The 23,053-nt window shown below is 34.8% G+C and overlaps 1 protein-coding gene across 26 annotated transcripts in view; it reads left to right on the forward strand.

The window, feature by feature from the left end:
* Positions 1-23,053, forward strand: part of LOC111044278 (muscleblind-like protein 1) — a 586,938-nt gene that overhangs the window by 206,150 nt on the left and 357,735 nt on the right. For 5 of the 26 annotated variants that reach the window (XM_039424178.1, XM_039424185.1, XM_039424181.1 and 2 more), the window contains exon 1: positions 12,849-13,125. The exons of 4 other annotated variants lie outside the window; for them this stretch is intronic. The gene's annotated coding sequence lies outside the window, so the exon portion shown is untranslated. Of the gene's footprint in view, positions 1-12,848; positions 13,126-23,053 lie in introns of those variants that run through there. 17 more of the 26 variants (XM_039424176.1, XM_039424183.1, XM_039424182.1 and 14 more) reach the window with 4 other exon arrangements.

Genomic DNA, 23,053 nt, shown 5'->3' on the forward strand with positions numbered 1-23,053 from the left:
TGCGGTTCTCGCCCAGAGGGGTGTGACCCTGAAGGGGAAAGGGGGCTTAGAAGGGCTCACCTCTCCCCTCCTGCGCCTCTGACTCAATACACCTTTTCTTGACCTAACAATCGAACAATAGCTCGCTGGACGGTTGGCATTATCAGCATTCGGGTTGCGCCATTCACAAGTAGAAACTCAAAGCTTCTTGGCAAAATTATTATAACAACTAATAAAGAAAATAAAATACACTAATATAAGTTATTGGAAAGAAGTACTTGATTTTTCATTGATTAGTTTTGTTTTTATTGTGTGTTTGAAAATTTCATAAAAAATTGTCTGGGTTTAAGCTATATGTTGCATAATTAAAAACCATGTTTAACAATTTTGGTTTTTTACATGAATTTCAGTTTGGTATGTGTTTATTGTGTGTTTTTTATGTGTTTTGTATGTGTTTTCATCCAGTAGAAATTCAATTATTCTTCAAATTTGAAAGCCTGATCAATAATTAGCATTTATTTCAGGATATGTTATTTAGGTAGACTCATGCATTTCCTCCCCGGATGTAAATCAGAATCTAGAAGCTTTGTTACTCTGCTGAAAACAATCGATAAGGAGACATCGAGTGAATAAAAGTCCGCTACACTCAAAAAATGTTGTAATTGTGTATTATAGATGTATTGCTACTATTACAAAAATGTGAGAGTAATTAATTCGCAAACCCTCTTTACTTCGAACTAGATCGAATATAACTAATCACTATAACAAATCAAGTTCTATTTTCCAAAAGTAAAACTTCTTTGTGGGCAGACTTGGTCAATTTGAACATTTTAAATAGTAGTATGAACGTATCAATAGTAATATAAGAATTAGTATTCGAAGACTAAAAATTCTAAAAGCTCAAATGTATTTCGGACTATGATGAATCTGTTTAATGGAATTTTCACACATTATACTACTTTATGGTATTTAACACTAGAATCACTTGTAAAAAATAATGTATGAGAATCCTTAAATTTTTTCATCATCATTCTCTATTGTTTTTAATCATTTGAGTCACTCAGCAGGTGTTGAGTGATTCATTCAACTCGTTGCAACTTTTTCAACCAAAAAATGTTTAAGTGTTCAATGTCGATGACAGTGTCCTCAATGAGCACCTGCATTTTTGGATAATTCCTGACAATCCGGCCACCTGAACCAGAGGTCTGTTTCTTCTCAAAGTGAATCCACCGCCTTCTTAGGAGTGGTAGACCTAGTACAAAAAAGAGGGCTACAATGCAGATGTGGCTGAAATTTTATAAAGCTGCTGAATATTTCAAGAGATGGTGCACGCGAGCTGTTGCGCGTGTGAGGGAAAGGACACGACGACCACATGGCTAAGGGGAAGGGGGAGGAGTGGTTTGGGTAATGGCGTCGACTATGGTGCGGGGAATGCGGCAAATGGTGAATTGCGTGCAATGCCGACTCTTGACTTGATTCTTATCACACGTGTTGGAATAGCAGAGAGCAGAGAGCCAGGGCACAGGGCACAGGGCTCAGTCGACTACTACGCCTTTCCAAATATCATGAATCACGGACACCGAACATAAAACACGGGGCGCTCACGGCACGGTGACGTGGGGGGGGGGGCTGCTTGCGTGCAGATCAAATAACCCTCCCATTACCCCATTTTAAAATCTGATCGTTGTTTTTTGAGTGAGATCGGCCATGTTACATAGCATAGCCTACAACTGCTACACGCCGACGACGCTTGTTCTGTATAATGCTCGCCAACCTCGATCGAAAATAGCCTCGATTACAGCCCAGGCATGGACTTACAGTGCACAGTGCACCCAACACGACTTTCAACCACCATGCAATTATTATCGGAGCTTATTGCTTCTGACGTGACAAGACATTGTTCAAGGCTCCAGGCTCTGCGGATAAATTGGAATTTGTAGATTTCAAATCACAGTTGAAATACTCTTCCTGAAGTGCTGAAGTTCAACAAATAAAATGTCAAATATTTCCCTGTCATGTAATCTACCAGGTAAAACTATCTCCGGTAGTAACTCCAGTTTAATACCAAGATTGAAATCGGCGTTTGAAGTAATAATAAACGTAGTGTAAAATTATATTCGGATAGAATTGTGAATTTTGGCCATTGAGATTGCTGATTTCGATTTTTCATGAGCAGAAAAAACAAAGAGCCGGAAACACTCAGCAGAGAACTGAAATAATATTCAATTCATGAAATTGAGGTTGGCAGTTTCACAACACACATAAGATTAGCACAGTAATTTAACAGGATGAGTAAAATATAGAAGTGATCTGATGAAGGATGGGAGAAACATAAAAAACAAGATAATAAGGAGAAAAGCTAATTTTTGAAAACATGCTACTCTAATAAGAGTTCAAATTCATTCTGAATTGAATCTTTTAATTGATTTATATATTATTTATAAATCTCTAATGTGAGTCTACATGAATTAGAATTTGAAACGATTATTGGAATTCCTCACTCAATTAAATTTTAAAGTAAATCTAGTTAGAAATAATGAAAAGCTTCTAATGATATAAACTTAATTATAGTGTAAAGAAAATAACAGAGGATTGTTAGTTAGAAAAAGTTTCTAATTCTGTATATTAAAATGAACTCTTCTCCACTATGACAGTGTCACATCTACACCTCCTAGGTCTATGAGATGGATTAATTCGAGAAAATGCGATGTTTTATAATGGAAAAACATATTCCATGATGGGATGAACTTCATTAAATATTCTATATATTAAAATGAACTCTTTTCCAATATTATAGTTAGCAATCATAGTCGTGATAGCTATGATAGTCATCTACATTCTCCTAGTTAGCTAATATATCTATGGATCAATGTAAGATAATGTGATGTTGTCATATATTAAGGGAAACATATCCTTTGTGTCAGGATCGATTCTTATTGTATTGCATAAAAATGATAGCTATTTATTAGTCGACCAAACATCGTTGACAGCTCCTTTTCTGTGAGAGTGAGAGGTGTTGGTTGGCTTTAAGCTCCCCATATCCAACGCATCACTGAGAGGAAGAGAAAGAATGAAGAGGAGGAGTGAGAGTTGCAGGATTAAAGAATTAACAAGCAGGAAAACGACTGCGTGTTCAGTGGAGTGGGAGTCAAAGAATTTTAAGCTATTGGTTGAGCACTAATCGCTTCAGACACTTGAGCGGCTCTCGCCAAGCCGAACGATGATCTCTTTCCGCTTCTCCAAATAGCCCACAGTTTATAAATCAAGCGAAAATATCTCACAATGACTCCTGGTGATAAACAAACAACGCTGGCTGGACGACGGCTGAGTGAGGAATAAGAATGGGGATGATGATGAGAAGGATGCTTAGTCACACAGTACTATGAGAAGTCAGTCTGGCAATCTTCCACAACAAACTCAATCAACACCTGTTCATTTTCTGGACGTGAAGTCATTTTCTAAGAATTCCAAAAAATAAAAAGCTACGAAAAAAGAAAGACTTAATTTACATCAGATGGACAAGCCATCCTGCTTTTGCAAAGCGGTAAAAGTGAGACAAATATGTTAAAATTACGGCAAGATATACAAGTACGATATGTCAGCAAGCATATTGAGGCTCTTCATTGTTAATTGGTGAGTTACAACATCAATAGATTCCCGCAAGGAAAAATATTCTTCAATTGAACTTATTGTATTCCTTACATTTGATGCATTTTGCGTCTACAACCAGAACCAACAAAATTATTAATTTTATATTTGATTGACATTTATTCATATTGATTAGATACATGGTAAATTCAATTAAAATTTACATTAATATTGGATATCATCATTCCATAGCAAACCATAATCAAAACAGTAACTAAACATTTGAGAGATAATAATTCAAGAAACAGATCTCTTGGCTGTTCAACCCAGGATAAGACACTTGTGTTCACTGGATGAGAGAATCTGTTCATTAAAATTCCCTTGGAGGTGAAGCAGAATATTATATGTGAAAAACATATTATAAACAAGATGTAATATGAGAATATGACTTTCATACTTTTCAAATATGAGGTAAGAGGTAAGGAGATCATCACATCAAGTTCTTCTCATACCTATTCAAGAGAACATGAGCAATTAGCTAGCACGAGCAGAACCACCAAATCCCCTTTTTCATGAGGTAAATGTTGTTCCTACAGTTTTCAAAACCAAAGAGGAAAATAATGGAAAAAATGTTGAAGAGGTGTCTGGATGAAGATTTCGCTTTCGTAGCCTACAACTTAAACAATTAGCTTGCCAGCTTTTCCTCTTGAAAAACTCAAAGCTGAACTCTTAAGAACAAACGGATGGAAATATAATGGAAGGGTAGATTAGCATCTGAGTTCATAACAATGGAGCTTGGTCGCCGCTCTTCATTCTGGATCTTATCGTTTTCTGGTGAAATTTCTTCTTAATCCTGAAAACTAATTGTGCCTCTGCTTTTGAGTCGACGACGAATCCCATTCTGCTGAGCCTCTCCAAAATAAACATCTCCAATGTTGACTTGAACTTCAATCTACTGAATATTGAATATTCGGTTCAAATTACATGACATTCAATGAGAATTTTATCATTCTGGATTGTTTTTCACTGTCTGAAACCAAGACAGAAATCAAACTTCAGTAGCTGAAATCAAGTAAAAATTCCGATACTTAATTTTATTCTCTTGAACCAAGGACATGTAAAGGAAGCAATTCAACTCTCAAATAGGATATAAGTAAATAATGGGAATAATTCATTACTGTGGTGAATGAAAACTTTTTCGAATATTAGGTACAGCATCTAGAAAGAAGTATACCAATAAAAAGATCAAAGAAAATTAGAAGAGTTATTTTTAGGGGGGAGATATATCTGTGCCGAAGAGACACCTTCCGTTTTCTGTTTTAATCATTGACCAGCTAACTCATTATCGATTTAGGAATTGAGTAATATCTTAAAATATAGTTCAACCTGATAATTCATGACAAAATTCAAGGTTGTAAATGTAAAAATGTCATTCCAAGTGACTAGATTATAATACTAGCCAACTACTTCAAAGCTGACTCTGTAAAAATGGTTAGCAATAGCTGGATAGGATAAGGATGAAAGAGCAGACCTGGGGCTCTGTGAAAAGAGGATGGGATGCAGTGCTCGAGTGCTGGCCTCTCCGCCTGACCACCCATCCGTCGCTGGACTCAGCTCGGCTGGTTGCCAACTTCTTGCAAGCAACAAAGTCGCTCTATTGCTCTGTAGCTTAACAACATCCAGACTATGTGACCCCCCCCCACCCAATCAAGGATGCGGATGCGGATGGGGACAGCGCCAAAGTCTCAACAAATATTCGGCACTCAATACGACACTACATGTTGTTGTGTACTTGCTTACTCATTTTTTCAACTCTAAACTCTGCTTTCCAATTAATTTCTGCTCTGCTGTTTAGAGAGAATAACGTTGGTTCTTAGAGTACCTCAGAGAGAGTACATATAGGATCTATACCAATCTCATAGGATACATTAAAATGTAAGAACACTCTCATAAGAACCAATGGTAGTATATTTTTCTTCGCAGCAGAGCAGAATTTTTTTGAAAAAGTGTTACAATGAATAATGATGAAAACATCAATCACATGAAAATGTATAAATATAACGTCTGAGAAATGCAAGCTATGTCTAGTTGGAGATTCCAGCTACTTCAAGGCTTGATTGCAGACCGATATTTTTTATTAAGACGAATTTGATGAAGAATTGAAGTTTATTGTTCTTAGTATACGTTTATAGCGTAGTGGTCGCAGTTCATATTCAAATTCCGGGAGAATATTCGGCTGCCAAGATAACTAAGCATAAAAGAAAACAAATACAATTGAAAGTAGAGCTCATACAAACATAAGTAGAGTAAAGCTCATATTATCAACCTCCAACAAAAATCATCCAAGTAAGAACATTATGTTTCCAATAGATCATTTTGACATGGAATAAATAGTTCTCCATCCTCAACTAAATTTAAGTTCATGTCAAAATGACATCTTGAAAGAGCTGAAAGAATGACAGATTTTAGAGCCACTGCAGCAAAGAAGTATTATGAGGAAGAGAGAGAAGAAGTAGAGAGGAAATTTAAGCCAAGGAAGGCAGAAAAGGGAAATAATTGATTAGAAGATAAAATTGTTCACGTCGCTCATACTTCCATGTATCATTCATTTCCAATGCTGTGCATGTCTAAAACCACATCCACCGTTCCACCTCTTACAATAATAATTATCAGAGGAAGCTGAGTTAAAACCTTCCTATCTTCAACAGCATATTTTAATCTCTCACCAAAGAACTGATAGTCAATTACTCAAAACTTATTTCAGTAATTTCTTTCAACCTGAAAAACACGAAACTTCCTCTAGACTCAAGAAACTTTATTTGAATCGGTATAAAAAGTGAAGTATGATCAACTTGTTTGTGCTTCAGAGCTGATATTAGAATCATGTTAAGACCAAGGTGACTAGAATGCATTGTATACGACGGTAGATGGCTGCCTTATATCAAAATGTATATGGAATTGGAATTAATGCAATGAAACCTTTGAGTGGTGGCCTAGGTGAATTCAAACAATATGAAAACGATAAACATGATGAGTAACTATATTTCAAGAGAATCATTTTTAAATTGAGAGCAAGGGAAGCCATTGTTTAAATTTCTATTTAGGTATGATTCTAGAAGCCTGATAAGATGTAAGCTTTGATATCCCTTTATTTAATTCAGTACTTAGAACTCCAAAAGACTCAACTAATCCTTCTTTCCAAATTTCCACCGAGTTTCCATTTCAATCTCGAAATTTAGCCAATTGTTTGAGATAAGATAGAAACAGAGACTGTGAAAATTTATCAAGGCTCTCGTAAATCAGGAAATTGTCAAGGCGCTCGGAGGAAGATAACCAAGGTAATTTACCGCTTTCTGAGTTCCACCTCTGAAGTTACTGACCATAAAACTCACAGAAGAAACTTTTCTTTTACGGGAGATCTCACAATTTGAAAAGCAAACCCTTTACGCGAATGAAAGAGTGGAATAGGTTTCTACATTAACTTTTGCTCTATCAGATAAATTTCAATAAACTTTTGCATCAATATTGAAGCGATACCATTTACCTTTATTCAATCTATTTGTAATTCAATATTCTCTTTGGTGTTGGATGGGATATTTTTTTAGAGGGATCGGATAAAATATGGATAATTCAATGTTTTCTTCATTGATGAGCTACCCAATCATAGCAACATTCTCACAACAAAATCATGCATTACAGGTAGGAGGTTATCGTCAAATATAATTTGAATGAGAATATTCATTTAGACGTTCTTTTGTACATAAGTTACAACTTAATTTTTTGATGAATCTTCGCTATTAAAATTTGACTTTTCAGATATTTGTCATCATTCAGGCGTTATATTTATTGGCAGAACATCCGAAGCAGAAATAGATTCAGTGCTACATCGAAAAATGCCACATTAATTTGGTAGGTGTGTTTCTTTGAAAATCAGCCAAATCTAATGGGTTAGCTCGATAAGCCACACATTGGCTTCGGCTTTCTTGTCAACGAACTGCCTTGTATTTCTACAAAATTGTACCTGCTTTCAACCATAAAGTAGAAAAGAGATTTTTATCACCCTGCGACAAATGATTATACTTAAAGATAGAAGATAGAAGATAATATTTAAAAGCCAATAGGCTAAAATATTAGCCTAAGTTGAAATATTAGCCTGAGTTGTAATGTTTTAATTTGTTAGTCAAGTAATATACAATGATAGATTTCAACTAAAGTGTTATATCCCATAATACAGTAGTTGTGAGTAGAAAACTTTGTAGCACCAATGATATTGGAAACTGGAGTAGGCCTATGTTATTGAATGAAACTCCAAGTAGCTCAGTCATTCATTACAATAAATTGATGCAAAATTGATAAATATTTATCCATTGCTATTATTCTATGAAAAATATTATAGAATGTATTTGTGGAATGGCTATTTCGACTTTTAAATCTAGTAACCTAGTTTTATTACTGAAATGACCGATCCTCGCAATCCACTATACTTCCCATAATTCATCAATATTTTTCCAAGTAAAGTTTATGGCTTTTTGTTTGCATTTGTTATAGTAATTTATATCGTGTCGAGTTGGAAGTGATACATCACTCACTCTTCATGCATGAAGGTGTTAAGCTGTTCTATTTGAGGCGGTCACGCTGCATGCAGTCCCAGTCATGATGCAACTTAAGATGCGAAAACGAATAACCTGACGTCACGATTGTGCTGATGATGAAAATAGAGAATATGTCTGCTCAATAATTACTATTGCACGACAATTACTTCACAGATTAAAAACCGTGTTGGAGAAGTAAAAACTATAATTCCAAAACCAATGGTCTTGCAATTATCTTGAATCAGCATCCCTTGAAAATAAAATATATTTAATTATTCGATCAAGGAACTCAATTGACAAAAAAAAATAGAACAGTCTCAGTATGATGTTAGTGTTATCATAAACCTTACGTGAAATACATAGTTTTTTTAGACAATTACAAGCTTATACAAATTTATGCTATAGCGTAGATGAAAATTGGCTCTATTCGTTAATATTCTCTCAGAGCATGTTCTTTTCTTTGTCTTTGAAATTGTCTCCAGTACAATATATATTGGATTTTGTTCGATTGTTTATTTGAACGATTTGACTTGATTCTATGTCATAGTTCTAAGATGTTTTGAAAAGTGCAATAGGCTCAACAAGAATTCTGTAATCAAATAGAGAAAATATAAATATCCCTATCCATTCAGTACTATTTTCCCATTGTATTCTCCATTCTACATATCAACTAGTTTAACATTTTCTTTTCTCCTAATATTAATGGATGAACAGTCAGACTAGATAAAGATAACATTATATTAGACTTTCAATTGATAGAATCACAAGGGATAATTGATGTTCTTCTAGGTTGAAGCAGATCTTCCTTGACATACAAAGCATCAAGCATTGTATAAATTGAAAATATATTCATTAAACAAAACATTTTGCATAGGAAGGGAAGATAGAAAGCAAACTAGGAAAATACTTAGCTTAGGAGGAAAACCACTTATATTGTCTATATAATCCGGTTGTTCTTCTCGAAATGAATATATCCTACTCAATTCGATTCTGAGTTGGAATGATAGTGATAATGAAATAATTTCACTGAATTCATGTCCATCCCAACTCCTGGTTGATGAACCAGGCAAGAAAGATTGATAATTCTGAAAAATAGTAACGATTGAGAATTTGTTTCCAATACGGAAGCGGAAAAAACCAATAAATTTCGAGTTATGGCTACATCCTGAACATCCTGAACCTTCTGGCTAAATCATGGCACTTGTTGAAAAATGAGGCTAGGCTTGGCTGCTCTCAAGTGTCACATCTAACAGCATAATTTGCGCTCTGTGAAGCGACTCAAAAGGAAAGAGAGAGTGTTTCGAATGAGACTGATCGTTTCAAAGACAAGAATCCGACAATTGGTGATCTTTTATTGGTGAATTTTTAAAACAATTATTCAAAAGCTTGAATCAACTGCATAAAAATGACATAATTGATCAAGGATCAATCCTAGGATCAAAACTAGTAATGAGCAACTGAGTACCCCAACTATACAGTACTTTTAGTTCACAAACTAAATTCAAAATAATAACACATTGAATTATTCCTCCGCTGTAGAAGGAAGATGGATGTAGACTCTTATTTTTGAAGTTGAACGTTCAGTTTGGATACAAATCTAAAGCCTTGATGTTTCTTCTAAGGGTCCAGATTTGTAAATTTGCAGCTCTAGTAGCTCATGAACGCATTTACTCACTTATTGTCCTGCGTGAGTAAATATGGAAGTGATTGAAAACATCACCTATGTCTACCATTTTCCATGCTATTTCATAGTGATAACACTGTGTTATCATCCCAACACCAACACCTATCGTGGTGGATAGTCAGCACAATTTATGAAATAAGGAGAAGCTAAAGAATATTACAACAGATTCTTCAAATAGAATGATCCCATTCGATGACTTCAAGATACTCTTATTGTTGCACAATCTCTTCTTGAAGAAAATCAACCTGAGCTTGATTCAAGTCTCTAGATCTCGTATTAAACTTATTTCAGAGAGGTCCTCAAATTAATCAAGTACGGCCTCATGAACTTTGATACCAAGCCCGAACCACGGCAGTCGGCTAAGTCATAGAATGATATTCAGTTTATTTTAAAATTCTGTGCAAAGAAATATACAGTTTTATATTTGTTTATGTACATGACATAACAGTGATATGCTCAGATAAATATCCTTAACTTTGAATGACAAGTTGCATCCTGGACTGTGAATCAGGATGTAGCTATTTCCTCCTCTACTATGTTTGAGCAGAGCAGCGAAGCACAGTTTGTAAAGTTGGAAATATTTTGAGATCAATCTGACTGAATACTTAGCCAAAAAGCAGATTTGGAAAATGGATTGGTTGACAGGTGGTGTTGCTAGAGCTGAAATGAGTTAAGAATATTATTTTAAAATGTGACATCCGTGCTCAGACACTCTTACAACCTCATTCAGCATTCCTACTCACAATCTCATCTCTCTCTCACTCTCTTTCTCTTTCTATCTATCTCTCTCCTCTCTATCTATCCATCTTTCTCTCACTGAATCCCTTAATCTCTCCCTAACTGGAGCTCTCTTTTTTCTCACTCACACATAGTCTATTTATTCTGTGTTTGTCGAGTGGAAGAAAGATTGAAAATGAGATTGAAAAAATGAATAGGTAGGAGAGAAACGTTGCATATTTGAGCAAGGAAGAGAGGAGGAAGAAAATGACAAAGAGAAGCCGTATTTTTGGAATAGAAGTGACAGTTGAAACTGGACTGTCCCAAAATAGACATCTTCAATATCATGGAGCTGATTCATCACTTTTCGTAGTTCTTCTCTCTCTAGTGAGTATTGAATGTAATTCATACATTCTATACTCACTGTCTCTCTCTTAAATAACACTTTCTCGTAAATATGAGGATAAATTCTTATGGCAAAAAGTCAGTCATACCAACTGCTAACTGTCTCAATGCATCTGTTCTATCCTGAGCTCTCCTCACTTCAATTCGAATAATTAACACAGCTTACATCAATGAGCGAGACCGTTCTCATTAAAATCGTGTTAATTTAAATACTCTGCCTCGCCCAAAATTAAATCACTATGTACAAAAAAATAAAGTATACCAACCCGTTTATAATCAATAAATTGTGTTCACAAGGTAATAACTCTTTTAAACAAAGGGAATAAATTAGTAATGGATTTATTGCCGACACAACAGTCTTTTGGACAATAGCCAGAAATAGTGCCTAAAGAAAGCATAACATTGGCTTTGATAATCGTACGAGATAACTGGTAGAGTACTTTCATTAAGCCTGCATTGTCATAAATTTTAAACTCATGTTGCTTCTTTGTTTGTCTATCCTTTTATTTTGGTTGTAATTATCAATCCTTCATCACTTCATCACTGGCGATGTAAACAAATTAAACCTCAAATTCAGGATAGTATTCATTTTAATGGAATTTGAAACTAGTTTTAGTAGCTAATTAATTTATTTTGGGAATTAAAACTTGAAGTCCTGTTAGATCATAGAGATGGCCTGATAAACTCTAGAATTTGCTTCTTATAATATAATTCAAGACAGTTCATTGACATTTTCTTGTAGGATAACTTCAATGGGATGCTAGGATGCTACAACAATGAAGATTAATTTTAAATAGCTGCAATGAGTTGGAGCAGTTGGAGTTTCATCTTAATCTTCTCTAGAAGAGATACTCCCTGATTGAATGAAGATCTTAAAAACATCAATATATTGAATTTCAGGTTATAAGGTAAAATGGAAACTTAGGGCAGATAATAATTATTGTCCAAGGATGGAATCTTTAAATTAAAAGATTTTTGGGATCACTTTTTACTTATCAAAACATCTTATATTGAGATGTAAATTGATAATAATATGATCATGATAATTTCTATTTGTTCAAAGTATTCTCAAATGAGATAGCTCACTTCCTCACTTATTATACATACATACATACCTCAGTATGAGTTGATATGAGAAAATTTCAACCAAGACAACACTTTACTATTTTCCTTGAAGTTCACTTATCTTTGGCAATAAACTAAACTGAACACATTTATTTGTTGGAATTTGACAAATAATTAAATTAATCTTTTTCAGTAGGATTGTCACATATTTCAATTTTATATAAAAATATTGGTTGCTGAATTGGTATTTGAGGAGCAGTAATAGACCTATTATTAAACTTGAAGGAAAATATTATGACATGGGTTCTCGAAAAAATACTTTGCAACATCTGCAGGCAATTTTTTGTTGTTGAAAAATTTTCAGAGGTAAATAGCGCGTTTGAATTTTCAATTTTTTTCTTCAATTTGATGGAAGTCATAAAACTACCTCCTGCAATGAAAAAGAGTGGAAATTCGCTCAGAGAGGCAAGATCAATGAAATGAACTTGGTGGTTTTTTTCAAATAATATGTTTTACCAGTAGCGTGCTGATGAAGGTAATTTAATCAAATTCGGTGTGATCCATAAATTAGAGTTAGAGGGAAGTCTTCTTTCCATTTGGATCATTATTGTGTTCGTACTCCATTTAATTTGTTGACTGCAGAAAAGCCGCCTAACTCAAATAATGCTATGCTGCGCTCTGTCGTTTCAGTTTCAATACGTTTCGCTTTCTTCCACACAGCCAGGCCGGGCTCCCCCACTAGCTGCGATTGGCCGAACTTTTCCGATTCCACCCGAGCATGCACGAACTTGTCGCAAAGGCAAGCTGTTGGAACGTCTCCTCCATTCCACTGTTTAGTAGAGATTTTGTGCTTGTTAGGTCTGCTGCTGTGCGCTTGTTCTTCCAAGATTACCTAAACTGAACCCTATATTTCATTTGTGTGTGGTGTAGTGTGCCGTTTGTTTTTTGTGTGCACCAGTTTTGGATTTTGTGAAACGAAACGAACATTCAATAGAACAACGCAGCCTTGAAGAATTTTGTAAATCAGGTTAGCTTTCCGTGCCGATGAGTTGGAGCTAGAATATCAGTCAGCCATTGTACTCATACACACGTGAGGTGAGTTCATGAAATCGTAATTAATCTTATAATTTTCATGTGAACTGTTGATTATATCAATAATTTGTCGGGTATTAGGTGATAACAGTTACGCTGATAATTGTTGTCATATTAAGCTTTATTTGTATTTTTAACGGGCTTTATTCAAATTGAATGTAGGCTACGTTACCGGCATAACCTCATTATATTTTTCAAATATTGCAATTTAGCCGAGTCAACAGTCAACAATACCGTATTAAAAATGTTTTTTTATCAATTAATTCGTTATCACGGTACAAAATAATCATTTTCTGGATTTATTTGTTTATTGCTCCAGCTTATTTATCTCAAAATTAAGATTTGCTCTAATCATAGTTTGTAATTGACTCAAAATAATTGGTTGCCAACAATGCTGCTACAGAGACCTCTAGAGTAATCATATCATTTTTTGCAAGCATTTTATCATTCAAATGTAACCAAACAGAGTATTGTTTATATTTGTGGCTAGAAATTATATTTTTATTTGGTTCTTTGATTTTGATTTTAATATTTATAAATTAATGAGCCAGTAAATTTTACTTGTTACATTATGATCTAACTACCGATAGCAATAGCGAAAAATTTTCCACGTCATTTCAAAATACATAAAAATTAATATGGTTAGGCTACTTGAATTGTTACAAAGTTGATAAAATCTTCTTTTATTTATGGAAAAGGATTCTTTTTCTAGACTTAAAGCGTAGCCAGGAACCTTCTGACGGTCAGAAATAGAGAAATAAAATTTTCCAATTAAGACTGGACTCTAAAAGAGTGAATATTTTTGGTCATTTTGAAAAGACAAATGCTTGCTTAAAGTTTAATTTTCATGCGTTTCTGAGACTGTAGTGAGACCTAATTTTTGTTTATGTTATTTTAAGTCCCGGTTGCACAAAAGCAGGTTAAATTGTAATCGCAATTAATTAAACGAGAACCAATCAAAGAAGGCTGTTTCGAAAAAGGCTTCTCTTATTGGTTGTCGTTAAACTAAGCACTATTAAAAATTTAACTGGCTTTTGTGCAACCTTGCCTTAGTGTAGAAAGATAGGCTACGAGAAAAAATCTTCCACAAAAACTCCATTTGCAGGATTTACTGTCTACATGTACTGTATAATATTTTGTAATAACTTATATGTGGATTTCCTTATTTGATAATATGGTTGCACGTTGTACATTTATAGCGTGTCAGCAATATTATTTTTCTTTATAAGGCTATTCGACGTTTTTATTCTTTATCATGTCATTTTTCAAATACAATTTTTACTTGGCTAAACTCACAGCCAAACGCCTCTTGCTTTGTTCAAATTTCACGCTTTAGGCGCTCATATCTCAAAAAGCAATAATTGGAAAAAGAAATCCGTGAGAAATTTTGTCAACTTAATAGTACCTATCCAAAACAAAACAAAAAACTCTTTAAAAAATATCACCAGTAAAAAGTTCTTTAGTCTGTTGCATAGCCTATGCGTTTGTGTTTATAGAATATGTTTTACTTACTAGGTAGCATGCAACAGTTTAAATCACTTACTAAACATAATAGGGTCATAATCATTGACATTTCTTTTATTCCCAAAAATTCAATTTTTTAACTAGGAAATTAAATTATTCATCGACAGGTCTGATATGGGCACAGGTTAACAGCATCAAAAATTCTTTTAAAAAAACACTAGTAGGATGATTTGCCTGTTCAAGTACTAAGGTTTAGTAGTATAACCATAGTAAACCTTTAGTAGTATAACCATAGAATAGCCGATCTATCTATCGTATATCTCCATACAACAGTAACGCGTTGTGGATACTCCATGGTTTATCTTAACTCAATGTAGGCTTTTCATTTCTCAAACCTTAGTAGGCTACTTATTTACTTTGTAGCATGAGCAACACGCAGCTGCTAGCCCTGCCAGTCAATGCCGATTATATTGATCAGTGCAGTTAGGAAGGAAATCCAATTGAGTTAGAGCAAGTTGACTTATTGACGTCATAGATAGGGCATCGATTTACAGAATCAGCTATTCACATTTTGACGGTACTTCAACTGTAACCTTCAACTTACAACACCCTACTAATAGTGATGTAATGAATGATTATTTAATTAGTTTACTTCTCATAATTAAATAATGTCTGCGTCAACTTTAGGCTATCTAAAAAATTCCTCCGAGAATATTGTTGAACCTATCACTGAAGGATATTAATTAGCCTATTGAAAAAATAGAATCTATATTATCAATATAATCATCATATAAATTTATTCAGCATTCAGGGTATGAGAATTCTTTAAAATCAAGTCAATAAATTGAATACGTTCACAAATAATCGTAGGGTACCTTATTTCACATTGACATTGAATTACAGTTGAAAGGCGGTTGAAATTTGGTGAATAATTTGATGATATTTCAAAAATCACTTCATGCTATAATAGAACTTTAATTAGACCTCAAAATAGTGTTGTGCCATTGGTCCATTACCCATTGCCTTTATGGCTACCCTTTTCCAATGAGCTAAAGAACAGTATTGGAGGACTGAGAACATCCTATTGGCTGGATTCAAGTTCCAAGAACCTCACCCCTGAAAAGAAGCTGCTATTTCGCCTTTTTTTGTGACGCACCATTTCTAAAATCTCCTTTCCTTCTCTTACGGATAGGTTCGTCCCATTTCTACCTGCTGGTTGGTTATCTTATTGGTGGCTATTGTTTGAAAACAGAAATGGCGAAGTTTTCTCAAAAGGAAAGTTCTCTATGCATGGTTTTATTTAATCAGATCTGTCCCATATAATTTCAACATCATCTCAATCAAAATTCCTAATTTTTGTCAGAGTGATATACTCTGCCCAACCTACTGGAACCTTTCTTTTTAACTCTGAGCCCTTTTCAAGCCTCTTAGCTTTTTCTAATGGTTTTATCATTTGTGAGTTTGAATTTCTACACTTGTGTGATAGTTTGATCTAACTCTATAATTTGAATATGCCGTTGAATTTCTGTAATTATGAACAAACTTTAAACTTTAATGGCCATTTTGTACTCTTTTATGGATCCATATTTTCCATTCAAAGTTATCTATCAATTGCAGTATGTAATTCATGATAATTTTCGTGTAATTTCCGTTCAATAGCTAATGGTATGTAAATAGTATTTGATTCTACTTCGTGAGAAGTAAGACATCAAGCTAGGCACTCAAATTATACATCAATCTAGTCTCTAGTGGCTTGTTTAGACTGTTAGTTTTTGTCTGAGTTGATTGAAACATTTTGCCTTTGTTCATTCTGTTCCACTTTCATAGGCAGTACTTGATATGCGAGTAACGGATGTAAGTCATACGCTATGGCTGTTTTATTGAATAAATGTTTAGATTGTAATCGGCCGATTCCGGGTTATCAGTTGAAGGTCAGTGCAGGGAGCAGGGAACGTGGTTGCACTTTCGGTGATGCTAGCTGGGAAACGGGGTCAAGGTCTCTGCTCTACTGGGTCACTCGGCAATTACTTCAATCGCTTCTTCATTCAGCTGTTTTAAATAAAGCCTCATATCAATGAATATTGGTCGATGTCCATCTGTCACAAGTGAAAGAATTTCAATTTCATTGTTATTGTTCTGCTCTTCTTATCAATCGTTATTGAAAAACCCAGATTCAGCTATTGTTACTTAGTTTTAGTGTTATCTGACAGTCTATCATTATTTATTACCATACAGAGTTTGAATTAATCAACTGTCAGATTCCAAATAATTATCATACTGAGTAATTTCTATCGCAATAAATTACCAAAATGAAAAAGCTGAACTAAACATTCTCACGTGAGCAATAAGGAGTAAGTAGCTTAAAAAATAACAATGCAGTGTGCTATAATGCAGTATATAGTATCATAAACTTTCCAAGATAGACTACAATACAAATAGCAAAATAAAAAGTACTAGTTTGTAGGATATTAGACAAGACCAGCACCTTATGATGATGAAGGTGAATTTTATAATTATAATATTTTGCTTTTCAAACTATTATTATCACCTTAAGACATAGTTTACTTCCTGCTCACTAGTCAATCAAACCAAACCTGGCTGAGTTCATTATTGTTAATCGATTATACAGGCATTGTCTTGGTCATCTTCTATTGGTGTTTACAGACTCACAGTACGTAAAGGTGCGTACAGACTTTCGCTGTGCTCCGCAACCGAACGTCACTCCAGCAGAGCGATTGATGATCGACCGGCGAGCAACAGTGGTTCGACCGGGGAACGCGAGAAGATCTAACATCTTCCGTAACGTTCATGATGGGTGCGTAGGCGGCGCGACTGTTGTTCGATGGTGGTACGAGGGCGGTACGAGGGAGGAGCGTGCTCGGTGCGGGTTGGAAGCGCGAATATGTGTACGCAGCTTAATATGTTGGAACATGTTAACAAGTTCTGTACTGAAATAAGAAAATTTCCTAGATGCACTCCAACGAATAATAAAATTGGAACAAAATGAGCAATAGCAAGTTACAAATTTCAGTTTTGTTGTTTTGCAAATACAGTACATTGAATCACCATGTATATTATGCTCTTACTGACTAGGCCTCTGGGATGATACTGTAATACTAAGCTTTCAATAAAGAATCATCGATAGTTGGTTTTTGTTAGGTGATAGATAAACTACTCAATTCTCCACTACATGCATGTTTGCCTTAACAATGCTTGCTTGAGCAATTACTAGGCTTTACAGGTTATTTCGATGAGATGATACGATTAACTTTTTCACACCAATTGTGAATGAAAAATATGATTTTTAAATCTTCTTTTTTTATTGTTTCATCATGCACTCAATTCTTGTTTGTGACTATATTTGTAGTGTTGTTTATGCTCTAGCTAGCCAGCTGAAGATAATCTTTTGAGTGGTGGATAACAGTCGGCTTGAGAGAGGATTGCGATTGCTCGTGTGTCGGAATAGAAGGGTAGTCTGTTGTACATTGCCTTTGGGTTGGGGGATTCGGGTCGGGGGTAAATGTTTTAATCGATTTTACTCGATCTCCCGACTGGCGCCCTCATTTCTGTGTGTGTGTGTGTGTGTGTGTGAGTGTGCGCGCGTGATGGTGATTGTGAGCCCGAACTTCGCCGGCGTTGCTAGTAATCCATTCGCCCTGTTTCCACCATGGTGGGTTGAAGGGGAGGGGGCATCAGCCCACTTTGTTCTCACCAGCAAATTATTCCGAAAAAATTCCCTGTCCTTCGTCGATTTCTCTTGAACCTATTTTTTGCAGATGTCTGTTCTGTTGGTTGCTCGTGGAAGAAAGGAGGAAGTGGCGGTGAGAGTGGAGGCTTCTACTGGTCCTAATGCCATTTCCATCCGCACTGTTGAGCTTATTACTACGGGGTCTGCACTTCCAAGGCCATCGTTAGAATAAAATTGCAACCCCAACCCCAACCCCTCCCAAACTACCATCCCCATCTTTATTAATTCTGTTTTTACTGAGCTCGTACGATTTGTCTCATTCTTGGCGAAAAAATATTAATTTTCATGCTACCATGTTCCTACTACGTATTTTATACGAGGCCATTTATTTCTAACAATATTGATACTACTGTATATAAATCCCAAATATCAGTATATACTAATATAATTGATGAGCTTATTATTTATGATGAACTTATCATGTTTAATGGCTACTTATCATAGCAGAAATGTTCATACTATCAAATACTACTCTTTGGTCATTTTATACAATTGAACAGAGTCCGCCTCAGGAAACGGACGTTTTGAAGATGGATAATAAGGTATTTCGGCTTTGAAGTAAAACCATACTTCTACTCTAATTAAAGATCAATGAATTCGTTATCTATCCAGTAAGGTCTTCATTTTGAGTTTCAGAAAATAATTTATTGGCAGAAAGTTCCCTAGAATATGCAATCACCTTTACCTATATGAGAAAAATATCGCTGATGATGCTGACAAATTTGGAGACGCTCTCTAAAGTAAGCATCCACTCTCTCCCGTGTATCAGCTACCCGTGTATAAATATCGGTATCAGCTACCGATACAGCTACCGACACAGAAATGCTTTTCTAGAATGCAGTGGCAAGACAGAGAATCGGCAACGCTGTTTTCCTATCTTTCTCCACTGCCATCATAACGTGGACCTCACAATAGTACAGAAAATCGCTCAGATCGATCTTCAACCTATTGGAGAGACAGTCGAGTAGGTATAACTTCAGAGCTTGAGTCATCATAATTCATTGACAGTATGAAAATGAACACTATTATTTTAACAATATTATTTTTCTTTCATAATTAAATCTGATTGCATACTCTCAGGAACTTATTTCTTCGAATAAATAATTTTGTCAATAGATTACTTTTTGACACTATTATTAATTTGACTCTACGTTTATTTTTATAAACGTCCCTTTCCCGATGAGGATCCTATATCAATTAGCCCTTTCCTATAATAATAATAATAATAATAATAATAATAATAATAATAATAATAATAATAACTTTATTCTCGCAAAGAAAGCACAAACAATAATCACAAAAAATGCAAAAAAGAAAATGAAATAATATGTTGGCAATAGAATTGAAAGTAAAAATAAAAATTAAATGTCCATATCGTACAGTACCTATTTCTTCATATGTAGCACTGTTTATACTTGATAGGGTATAGTTAACATTAACAGCTTGCCAAAGAAAGAAAATATCTTTATATTTAATGGTGACCTTTCATACAATCTCTATCACATGTATTTACTGATATCCCTCCTCAATTTTTTAATCTGTATATAATTCTAATTATATAGTTAACTTTTTATAATTATTAATTATAATTAAGTATAATTATATAATTATTGTATAGTTAACTTTAGTTATTGCTTTATTTTTCAAACATTACAATAATCGGTGATTGAGTGAGTTCTAGCACTGAGCGTGTTGAGTAGTTCGGAAGCGTTGACATGCCTAGTTCAATCCAACGAATATTATTATTCTAAACGTTGACGTCTATCCAAACATAGAATCTCGTTTCCGGTCTTGAGACAATGAGTGCCAAATTACAAATTCAAAACAATTTCCTCTAATGGTTTCTAGAGATCCTTCCTGTGCACATCTTTACTTGTCTACTTGACTACATCTTCTAAACGCAGTACAATGTACAAGATTATGACTAGTCGTGGTAATAAACCTCAACAGTCAGTGATCTAGAAAGACAATTGTACATTGTTTCCAGGCACTTATCTTTTCCAAGTACATTTTATTACCTCTCAAGTCACTTTATAAGAAGTGGGTATGGTACAGTGTCTATTCTCATCCAGTTGATGAATTAAAATGGAGTTAAATGATATTTAATAAATCGAGGCATAATAATATTAAACAAAATTTGATACATTACCAAATGGAGGCAATTCTATCCCCATCTATTCATTTTCGAATCCCTTCTGAAATGTATAAATCTATTAATCGCATAAAAACTTATCAAGCCCTTTATTCTCCAGTATTTTGGAGTTGTGGTCTAAGCATTGTTATTATCAAATATTTATTATTTATGTATGCTGTGTCATGGAAAGATTCAATTTGCTTTATTGCTATGTCAACTCCTTTTACAAAACTCAGGGCTCACAATGATTTAACTTGGAATTTCCATTTTTGGTGCTGAACCATAGAGAGAATTGAATTCAATCAAATACTGCACGGAAATTAATATGAGTTTATACGACCTGTGGAGTTCATATTCGTTCAATTAATTCAGCTTAGGCTATCGTATAATAAATTGAAATTTAATCCAGTATAACGAAAAATCCAATCTAGAATGAAATGAATCAATGCTCTCCACAATGCTATTGTTGAATGATTCTAGTTTCCTCCAATTGATTTGATATTGCAAAGATCTTAACAAAGATCAATTACAAATGGAATCGTATTAAAATTGAAAAATTATTAAACGTTGATTAGACCAATGATTGGATTGTATTAATTACATCTGAACTTTACACAAAATATCTAATGCCACCAATGAATTAGAGAGGTTGAAATTGTTAGCAGCATTAATTGTTTCAGAAGCTTCAATTTCAACTTTTCATTTCCACTATGAGATTAACAACATATTTCTATCACCTCGTCAATAATTACTGAATAAGGAATCCTTTGTAAAGTTAGTTCCATAAAAATAAATTTAAATAGAAACGAAGAGGATATGATACTCTTTCTATCATAGTTTTTTTCCATTTGAAGAGGCTGTTATCTAGAATCCAGAATCCAGTTATCTAGAAAATAAGGTTGGATTTAATCCTTCAGTATTTTACTTCTCAAATTAAATCAAGTTTTAATCAACTCTTGGTTGTTCTCCTGGCTGCATAGTGACTTTTTATAGTCGATTGATGTGACATTTCTCCAGCCTGTTTATCTTAATTTATCTGCACCTCAATTATCTTTAAATAATGAGCTACAATTCTTTTATTGTAGCCTTCGTATTATGAGCGCTAACAAAACTTAGCAATGTAGACTCTACTTTATTATGCCTTGTTTGATGAACAAAGTGCTGGAGTTATGGCTGGGAATACAGTCATGTTAGGGCTGTGGCACCGAGTCTTCTTGTTCAGTTTTATAGCTGTTTTATTCCATTTCACTCGTGTCTCATTCCTTATATGGTGGAGTGTGGAGTATGGAGGTGGAGTTGGGAGCGGAAAATGTTTGTGAGAGCACGGAAGCGACGCAGAGACCACGGGTAATGGGATGCAAACCGCAACACCGTGAAGAACTTGCAAGAAGTGGCTGGCAGAGCGGGTCTTGGAAACCTACAAGAGTCGGCTGCATTCTTGATGGTCTCTCTCACACACACACACACACACACACACACACACACACACACACACACACACACACACACACACACACACACACACACACACACACACACACACACACACGTCCATTGACTACTCATTCATTGCAGCCTCCTATCTACGGTTACAATGAAATTAATTTTAGAGAAATGATGTACTTTAGTTGCATTATTGATTTACGAAGTCGTCGACAAGAGATTTGTTGGATAATTTAAGTAGAAAGTTGCAGGATTACATTAAATTCAGAATAATATTGTCCCTTTGTATTCATGTTAGTATGCACTACATTATAGCATAGATAAATGGAATGAATACTATTGGATATTCTATAAACGAATATTCCATTATCTCTAATTATAGTAACCACTATACTCATGTGGTTTTTCTTCTGATTATATTCTTTCTAATTGATACTTCGTAGTGACTTTAGACACTCTAGAAGTAGAAAGTTTCAACACGTAATCAAAATTATTCTAGTCTTGATATAGGTTAGGTATTGGCATACTCTACAAAAGCCTCTTTCACATGATTACTTGTATACTAGCCTACCTTTTCAATCATGAAAAATCCTCCCACCTTGTATCGAATATCCTTCTAAAAAATCATAGTCGCAATTTGTGATGCAAGTAATATTTTGCAGGTTTATTATCTCCTTTGAAGATTGTGTGTGATAACATAAACATATAAACTTCGATAATATATGGTATGAAACTTGAACATTTGTGAATTGGGTGATCGTTCAGATGCAATTTTGACAAAAGTTTTGCTTTACTTTTAGTATGCGTTGTGTTTACAACATATCAGGATATTAGTGGTCGGAAACAAACGACACGAGTTACACCTCGCAATTAATTTCACGTTGATGTAATTTAAAGTGACAACGGATCCGGTACAGCCAGGGGTCTGTCTGTCAACGCCCTGCTCTGAGGAAGGGTTGTTGGCCCCGGGTTGATGGGGACGCGCGCTTCGCGACAACGAAGTCCCACGTAGCGAAGCCCGCTGCAAGCATGCGATTAAGCGACAGACGAAGCCCTAGAAGTAGAGCAAAAGGATGACGTCTCTCTCTTACTGCTTCTGTCCTTGTCTTGCGCCCTTCCCTGTCGAAATTACCAGAACGTTG

This window comes from Nilaparvata lugens, chromosome 3 (genome assembly GCF_014356525.2).
Source record: "Nilaparvata lugens isolate BPH chromosome 3, ASM1435652v1, whole genome shotgun sequence".
In the NCBI taxonomy this organism is placed as follows: domain Eukaryota; kingdom Metazoa; phylum Arthropoda; class Insecta; order Hemiptera; family Delphacidae; genus Nilaparvata; species Nilaparvata lugens.